Source organism: Delphinapterus leucas, chromosome 3 (genome assembly GCF_059928025.1).
Source record: "Delphinapterus leucas isolate spDelLeu-1000000601 "Yukka" chromosome 3, BTC_Dleu_Yukka2, whole genome shotgun sequence".
Taxonomy (NCBI): Eukaryota; Metazoa; Chordata; class Mammalia; order Artiodactyla; family Monodontidae; genus Delphinapterus; species Delphinapterus leucas.
The window spans coordinates 75,597,689-75,606,245 of NC_143131.1; the positions used below are offsets into that span (position 1 = coordinate 75,597,689).

The 8,557-nt window shown below is 40.9% G+C and overlaps 1 pseudogene; it reads right to left on the reverse strand.

Moving 5' to 3' along the window:
- Nucleotides 1-610: 610 nt before the first annotated feature.
- LOC111188028 (coiled-coil domain-containing protein 6 pseudogene) lies at nucleotides 611-3,525 on the reverse strand (annotated as a pseudogene).
- Between the last annotated feature and the right edge of the window lie 5,032 nt (nucleotides 3,526-8,557).

The following is an 8,557-nucleotide window of genomic DNA, read 5'->3' on the forward strand; positions in this document are numbered from 1 at the left end:
GAGACATGGATGTTGGGATATACTGAAAATAACCCATACAAAGTGTATCTGTAGAAAGCTCTATTGAGCATTGTTTTTGGTACTGATCCGTCTAACTTCCCATTTTATACTGAGTGCTAGATTTTCAAAGTTCTGAACTGTAGTGCTGAATTATTGGTATGCTTGGTAAACACCATTATAATGGGAGGGGAGGGGTAATAACAGCTCAGTAATTTTCTGCAAATTCATGGAAAAAAATAAAAAGATATCCTTTTTTATTTTCCAACTTAAAAGCCAGGAAAACGAAGCTCTGGGGCCAGGAGAAAATTGCACACTGCTGCTGAACTACCAAACAGTCGAACAGCCAACGTCCCAGCCAGGGAACGTGCACACATGTAGATTCAAGTAAAACACCGAAGGAAATAGTCGTCCGTGTAGAGTTGTAGACCCACAACACTGGCTGCGTTTCCGACACACATTTGCAACATAATGAATAGTGAAGCCTAGATAACCTCAGTGCAAATAAATCACATTCATATGCCAGGGAAGGAAGCCTTTGGCGTTGAGTCGACAGCTCGGCTCCACTGTACAAGAACGTGTGCCGACATGAGGTTCGGACTAAGCACATGCATTAAGGCTGGGAGGAGGGGTGAACCGACTGTTGCGAGGGGGCAGGCTGCAAGGTGCCTGCTGAGGGGACTGTGGGCTGCATGGGTGGTGGAGATGGAGGTGGCAGTGGCTGGACAGGGGTCTGTGTGTTGTGAGACGGAGGTAGCGTGGGCCATTTGAATTGATCAGGACTTGCTTCTCTGCGGTGAAGGCCTTGTGATACCGTGGAATGCTCCCATATGCTGCACATGAAGACCTGGGAAATTGTAATAAGATATTCCGGCTCTAGTCAGTGAAGTTGGTGGCGTGAAACCAAGTGTGTGACTTGCATACGAGAGACTGGGTGATATCGGCCAGCTTTAACTGGCAGAAGGTGTGTAAGGGATCGGGCTGCACACAATGTGAGGTCTTAATCCTTGTGCAGACAGCTCCTTAAAATACCTTTCAGCATCCATCTCTAAGCTGGACTCTCTCTGAGAGCTGTCGACAGAGGGCCTCTCTCCTCTCCATCTCCCTCTGCAGCTTCCTCTCAGGTCCTCTTCCCTCATGTGAAGTTCCTCCTCCAAATACTGCGCCATTATTTCGGAATGCTGTAACTGGGCAGCACTCAGTTGCTTCTTCAGCTTCTCCAGTTCATTCTTTAAAGACCTGATGTGTCGCATCACGTTTTCTGGAGGTTCGATCTACACGGAGATGTCTCTAGGCAATGGGGGAGCAGACACCGGCTGGTCTAATTTCTCCTGCAGGATTCGCTTTTCAGCTTCAAGTTCCATCCTTTTCCAGAAACGATTCACTCGTACTTCTTGTTCCTGTTCCAAAGTACTTTCAAGGTCAATCTTCTCTCGTCTCAACTGTTCTAATGTAAGCTGCTTAGAAATGGTATCGTTCTCCAGTTTTTTAGTTTTCTTCATCAGTTTGCTGACCTGGAATTCCTGCTCCAGATGCTGTTCTAGTTCGGCTTTCTCATGCTGCAACTGTATCAATTTTCTGGAGAGCTCATTAGTGAGGACCTCTTCTTCCTTCTCGTAATTTATAGCAAGGGTTTCTTTCTCCTTCTGTGAAGGCTGAATTTTCTTGAATAAAGTGTTATTGATGAATTCTTCTTTCCGCTCAGCCTGGGCTTGGATGGTCACACTGGCTTTGCGCAAGCCGCGCTTCTCCTCCTGCAGTGCCTTGCACTTGAGTTTGTAGGTCTCCAGCTGGACCTTGAGCACCTTGTTCTGCTGTAGCGAGGCTAGGTGCTTGATGAGCTCCTCCAGGCTGAAGGGTGAGATGACAATGCCCCCTGCTCCAGCCACTTCCCACCACTGCCGCCTCTCCTGCCGCTGCCGCCCGAGGTCAATGACTATATCTTCTCTTTGTTAATCTTCTCACTGTGTTCATCCATGCTTCTCCTGAGTACTTTGATTATCTTTATGATTTTTACTTTAAACTCTTTAGCGGGTAGATTGCCTATCCCTATTTCACATCATTCTTCTTCTGGGGTTTTAACTTATTCCTTCATTTCCATGTTCCTCTGTCCCCTCATTTTACCTAATTTGCTATTTTTATTTCTATGTATTTTGTGGGCTCCTTATGTTTCCCGATCCTGAAGAAGTGGCTTTCTGAAGCAGATGTCCTATGTATCCCAGCAGCACACAACTCTCTGCTCACTTGAACTATATGTCCTACCTGGCTACAGGGCCCTGTGGGTCCCAGAACTGGTGTCTTGGTCTGCTTGTGGGTGGGACCAGGACCCAGGATTTCCTGGGGCTGGTGCCTACCCACTGGTGGGTAAGGCTGGTCCCGGAGCTACTGCCAGCCCACTGGTAGGCAAAGCTGGGTCCCAGGGTTTCTGGATGCAGGGCCCTGGGGGTCCCAGAATTGGTGTTCTGGCCTGTTTGTGGGCCCATGGGGTCCTGGGGACAGTGCCTACACACTGGTGGGTGAGACCTACTGGTGGGCTGAGTCAGGTCCCAGATCTCTGGCTGCAGGGCCCTGGAAATCCCGTGGCTAGAGCTGGTGTATGGAGCCAGGTCCTGGGCCCTCTGCTGGACAGGGCCAGGTCCTGGGGTGGCTGTGCACTCAGGGGGTTTCAGGGCAACAGGCCTGCTGGTGGGTGGAGTTGTATCTCGGCCTGAGGCATCCCAGTACTTGTACTGACAACCTGGTCAGTTGGTCTGAGTCCTGGTACAAATAAGCTACAGGGAGGATTCCAGAATAGTGCTTGCCAGCATCAGTGTCCATGTGGTAGAAGGAGCTCCTCAAAACAGCTGATGCTAGTGTCTATGTTCCCAGGACAAGCCCCAGCTGCCTTCTGCCCCTCCACGAGGCTCTTCAAGATCAGCAGGTGTGTCTTACCCAGGTTCCTTTCAAATTACTGCTTCTTCCCTGGGTCCCAGAGCATGTGAAGTTTTGCGTGTGCTCTTTAGGAGTGGAGTCTCTATTTCTCACAGTCCTCTGGCTCTTTTGAAAGTAAACCCAACTGGCCTTCAGAGCCAGTCATTCTTGGGGCTTATCTTCCATGTGCAGGACTCCCAGGCTGGGAAAGCCACATGCGGGGCTCCAACCACTTGCTCCTTGAGGAGAACCTCTGCAATTGTAATTATCCTCCTGTGTGTGGGTTGCCCCTCCTACCTATCTTGTTGTGTTTCCTTCTTTACATCTTTAGTTGTAGAACTTTTCTGCTAGTGCTCTGGTTTGTCACATAAATAATTTCTCTGTAAATAGTTGTAATTTTGCTGTCCTCATGGGAGGAGGTGAGCTTAGGGTCTTCATACTCTGCCATCTTGGCCACTCCATCTTACCTTTATGAACTATTTTTCTGTAGCATGCAATGCTGTTTGATAGCATTTCACCCACAGTGGAACTTCTTTCAAAATTGGAATCAATCCTTTCAAACCCTGCTGTTGATTTATCAAGTAAGTTTATGTAATGTCCTGAATCTTTTGTTGTCATTTTAAGAATCTTCACAGCATTTTTCCAGGAGTAGATTCCATCTCAAGAAACCACTTTCTTTTCTCATTCGTAAGAAGCAACTCCTCCTCTGTTACAGTTTGATCATGAGATTGCAGCAATTTAGTCCCATCTTCAAGTTCCACTTCTAGTTCTCTTGTTATTTCCGCCATATCTTCAGTTACTTCCTCCACTGAAGTCTTGAACCCCTCAAAGTCATCCATGAGGGTTGGAATCAACTTCTTTCCAATCCCTGTTAATGTTAATATTTTGACCCTTTCCCATGAACTATGAATGTTCTTAATGGCACCTAAAATGGTGACTCCTTTCCAGAAGGCTTTCAATTTACTTTGCTTGGGTCCATCAGAGGAATCACTATTTATGGTAGCTGTAGTCTTATGAAATGTTTTTCTTAAATAATATGACTTGAGTGTCAAAATTACTCCTTGATCCATGGGCTGAAGAATAGATGACATGTTAGCAGGCATGAAAACAATGTGAATTTTGTTGGACAGCTCCATCAGAGCTCTTGGGTAACTAGGTGCCTTGTCAGTAAGTAGTAATATTTTGAAAGGAATCTTTTTCTCTGAGCCTTAGGTCTCAACATTGGGCTTAAAATATTCAGTAAACCATATTGTAAACAGATGTGCTGTCATCCAGGCTTTGTTGTGCCATGTAGAGAGCACAGGTAGAGTAGATTGAGATAATTCTTAAGGGTCCTAGAATTTTCATAATGGGAAATGAGTATAATGGTAAATTGGCTTCAACTTAAAGTCACCAGTTACATTAACTCCTAACAAGAGTCAGGCAGCCCTTTGAAGCTTTGAAGCCAGGCACTGACTTCTCCTTTCTAGCTATGAAAGTCCTAGATGGCACAGTCTTCCAACAGAAGGCTATTTCCTCTACATGGAAAATCTGTTGTTGAGTATAATCACCTTCATTAATTATCTTAGCTAGATCTTCTGGATAACTTGCTGTAGCTCATGCATCAGCATTTGCTGCTTCACCTTGCACTTTTTTTTATATAATAAATTTATTTACTCATTTATTATTTTTATTTTTGGCTGCTTTGGGTCTTTGTTGCTGCGCGCAGCTTTCTCTAGTTGCGTCGAGTGGGGGCTACTCTTCGCTGTGGTGCACAGCCTTCTCGCTGCAGTGGCTTCTCTTGCTGAGGAGCTTGGGCTCTAGGCGTGAGGACTTTAGTAGTTGTGGCTTGTGGGCTCTAGAGCGCAGGCTCAGTAGTTGTGGTGCACGGGCTTAGTTACTTTGCAACATGTGGGATCTTCCCGGACCAGGGCTCAAACCCATGTCCCTTGCATTGGCAGGCGGATTCTTAACCACTGCACCACCAGGGAAGCCCCTCACTTTGCACTTTTATGGAGAGAGCTTCTTTTCTTCAACCTCATGAACCAATCTCTGCTATCTTCAAACTTTTCTTCTACAGCTTCCTCACCTCTTGCAACCTTCATAGAATTGAAGAGAGTTAGAGCCTTGCTCTGGATTAGGCTTTGGCTTAAGGGATTGCTGTGGTTAGTTTGATCTTCTCTCCTGACCACTGCAACTTTCTCCATATCAGCAATGAGGCTGTTTCACTTTCTTATTATTCTTGTGTTCACTGGAGTAGGACTTTTAACTTCCTTCAGGAACTACTCCTTTGCAGTCACAACTTGGCTAACTGTTTGGCACAAGAGATCTAGCTTTTGGTCTATCTTAGCTTTCAACATGCCTTCCTCACTGAGCCTAATCATTTCTAGCTTTTGATTTAAAGGGAAGGATATGCAACTCTTCCTTGTACTTGAACATTTAGAGGTCTTTGTAGGGTTATTAACTGGCTTAATTTCAATATTGTTTTGTCTCAGGGAATAGGGAGGCCCAAGGAAAGGAAGAGAGATGGGAACAGCAGGTTGGTGGAGCAGTCAGAACACACACAACACATATCAATTAAGTTTGCTATCATACATGGGTGCAGTTCATGCAATCCCAAAACAATTACAATAGTAACATGAAAAGTAACTGATCACAGGTCACCATAAAAAATATAATAATAATGGAAAATTTGACATTTTGTGAGAATTACAAAAATGTGATGCAGAAATATGAAGTGAGCAAATACTGTTAGAAAAATGACACAGATATACTTTCACAATGTGGGATTGCCACGAACCTTCCATTTGAAAAAATTCAGTATCTGCAAAGTGCATTAGAGTGAAGTCAATAAAATGAGGTATGCCTGTAGTAAGATTTAAGATCAAATATGTAAATAATTACATCAAACATAAATGGCTAAATATTACAATTGAAAAACAAAAATTTCAGACAATTAAAATAGAAAGTCTAGTTACATGATATTTAAAGAGATCTATCCTAAATATAAGGGCAAAAACACATTGAATTAAAACTGTCAAGGAAAAAAAAAAGAAAAAAGAAAATGGTTGCTGACATATTAATGCCAGAAAAAGTAGATGAAAAAGGAGTATTACCAGGTTTAAAGAGTAATTTTGTAATGACTAAAAGATCAATTCACTAGCTAGATAGAATTATGTTAAATGTATATGCACTGAATAACATAGCTAAAAATTCTAGAAAGCAAGAAGTGTCAGAATTTATAATGAAGCTGGCAGAATTTAATTCTTCACTCAATAGCTGATAGAACAAGATAAAAATTTCCAATAAGTATAAGAAGGAATGAAAAATACAGATAATAAATACATATTAGAGGGATTCAAAAAAAATAAAAACCGAAAGTTGATTTTTTTGAGTAATAAAGTGATAACCCTTGGCACAAATGTTCAACAGAGGATGAAAGCACAATTTATCAATACCAAGAATAAAAAGAGAGAGATTATAGATTCTACAACAAATAAAAAGGGAACAAGATAATATTGTAAAAAATAATTATGCCAATATACTTGGAAAATAACAGAAAATGGACAAATTCCTCAAAAAGCAATCTAAAAAAGTAACCAAAAAAATGACCAAAAAGTATAAAATCAGAACAGAAGAAACTGAATTGAATTATAACATTCCCACAGGTAAAGCTGTGAAAACAAAGTGCCCTTTATCAGTAAAATGTACAAATAAGTTACGGAATTTGGCAGTAATAGAAGAACTATTGCTATGCACCATGTGAATGAATCTCATAAGAGTAATGTTGATTGAAAGCAACAAAGGACATTCTGTGTAACTCTATTTATACACAGTTCAAAAGAAGAAAACCAATCTGTGGTCTTAAAAGTCATAAAGGTACTTACTTTGTGGGAAGGTATAGATAGTGAGTAGGCAAGAAAGGGCTTTGCAGGATGCTGGTAATACTTTATTTCTTGATCTGTTTTTTCATTATGCTGGTGTGCTCACATCATGAAAATTCATCAATTTGTTAACTCATAATTTGGACAATTTCTGAATAAATCATGGTTCTCAACCAATGTCCCCCACCTCCAACACACACATTCCCAGAGGACATTCTACAATGTCTGGAGCTATTTGGGTTGAAACAACTTGGCAGGAGTGCTACTGGCATCTAGTGGGCAGAGGCCAGAGATGCTGGTAAACATCCTGCAATGCAGAAGGCAGCCTCTCTCAACACAAATTTCTGGTTCAAAATGTACCCATAGTGCCAAGTTTGAGAAAACCTGATATATGTGATATAATTCAATATAAAAAAGAGTTCACTACATAGACATAGACTTTACTCTGTGTGGAAGTTTAAATACATAAAAGACCAATTCCATCAACAGACACAATGTGTACAGGGTCTGCAGAAAATTAATTAATTGAAGTTAATGAAATGTGAGTGCAAATATTTATATTTGAGGAAGACTAATCATAAACTAGAATTTTAATCCCAAGTCTACTATTATATATTCACTGGTAAGGATTTTAGGAAGATTAAAGCTAAAATCACATATACTATAAGACCAAAAGTTTTAAAAAATAAGGGAAAATAAATGTGCCCTAAAGCTTACATATGGAAGGACAGAAATGAGTATTCATTATAAATCTATATTTCCTGTAAACCAAGTCAAAAAGGGAAGTGATGGGATACGTAATTTTAATTTTCTGATAAAATGAAACATGCTAATTCAGCATGAAGGGGAAAAGAAACCCCAAACACTCCTGACACAATTTTGAAGGGAATTTGTAATGTGAAGAATTTATAAAAGGACACTGAACAACATAATGTTGTACACTGACTTCAACAAGAGTTTTGAATAAGCTACAGCAATTTTTAAAATATGACTATATATTTTTAAAATCAAGTATCAATTAATGTCAAGGGCATAGCATAAAATGTACATGAATGGCACCCTCTCTGTGATGGCCATAAGAATTCAGCATGGACATAGAGTACCCAAATCTTTACACCAGGAGTTCGCAAACTAAGCAGTCTCCCTCTCCCCGCATAGACCAAATCTATAAATAAAGTTTTATTGTAATACATTCACAGCCATTCATTTACTTGTGTTCTAGCCCTCTTTTCATTCTACAGTGGCATGGTGAATCATTGTGACAGAGACCATAGGTCCCAAAAGTCTAAACTATTTACTACGGGGCCCTTTAAAAAACATTGCTGACCAATACAGAGGAAAGAACTCAATACTTTGTCCATCTTTCAAGTTTCAGTAGCACTGGATAAGAGTTTTGGAAGAAGCAGTATAGCAGATAGTTTGAATTCTCTATTAAGCCTTGGAGTAGGGGTGTTTTCTGTTATTGGTTAGAGGGGAGCATAATTACAACTTATTATTAAAATTGGATAGGCTTGCATGTATTCTTTCCTAAGCAGATAATCTATCAATCTTAATATAAGAAATGTAGTCTCATCTATCTTTTAATACAGCAAAAAATCCATGACTAAGTACTTGGATAAAACTCATCTTAAATTTCCCTATTTTTAAAATCAGAAATTTGGACTAAATCAGTTCTAGGGTAGGCAGAATTCTAAAGATGTCTCTTCCAGACTTCCATCGCTTGGTTATTCAAACAGACACTAAGTAATCTAGGTACTACAGCTATGAAGGTACTTTTCATCTGACCA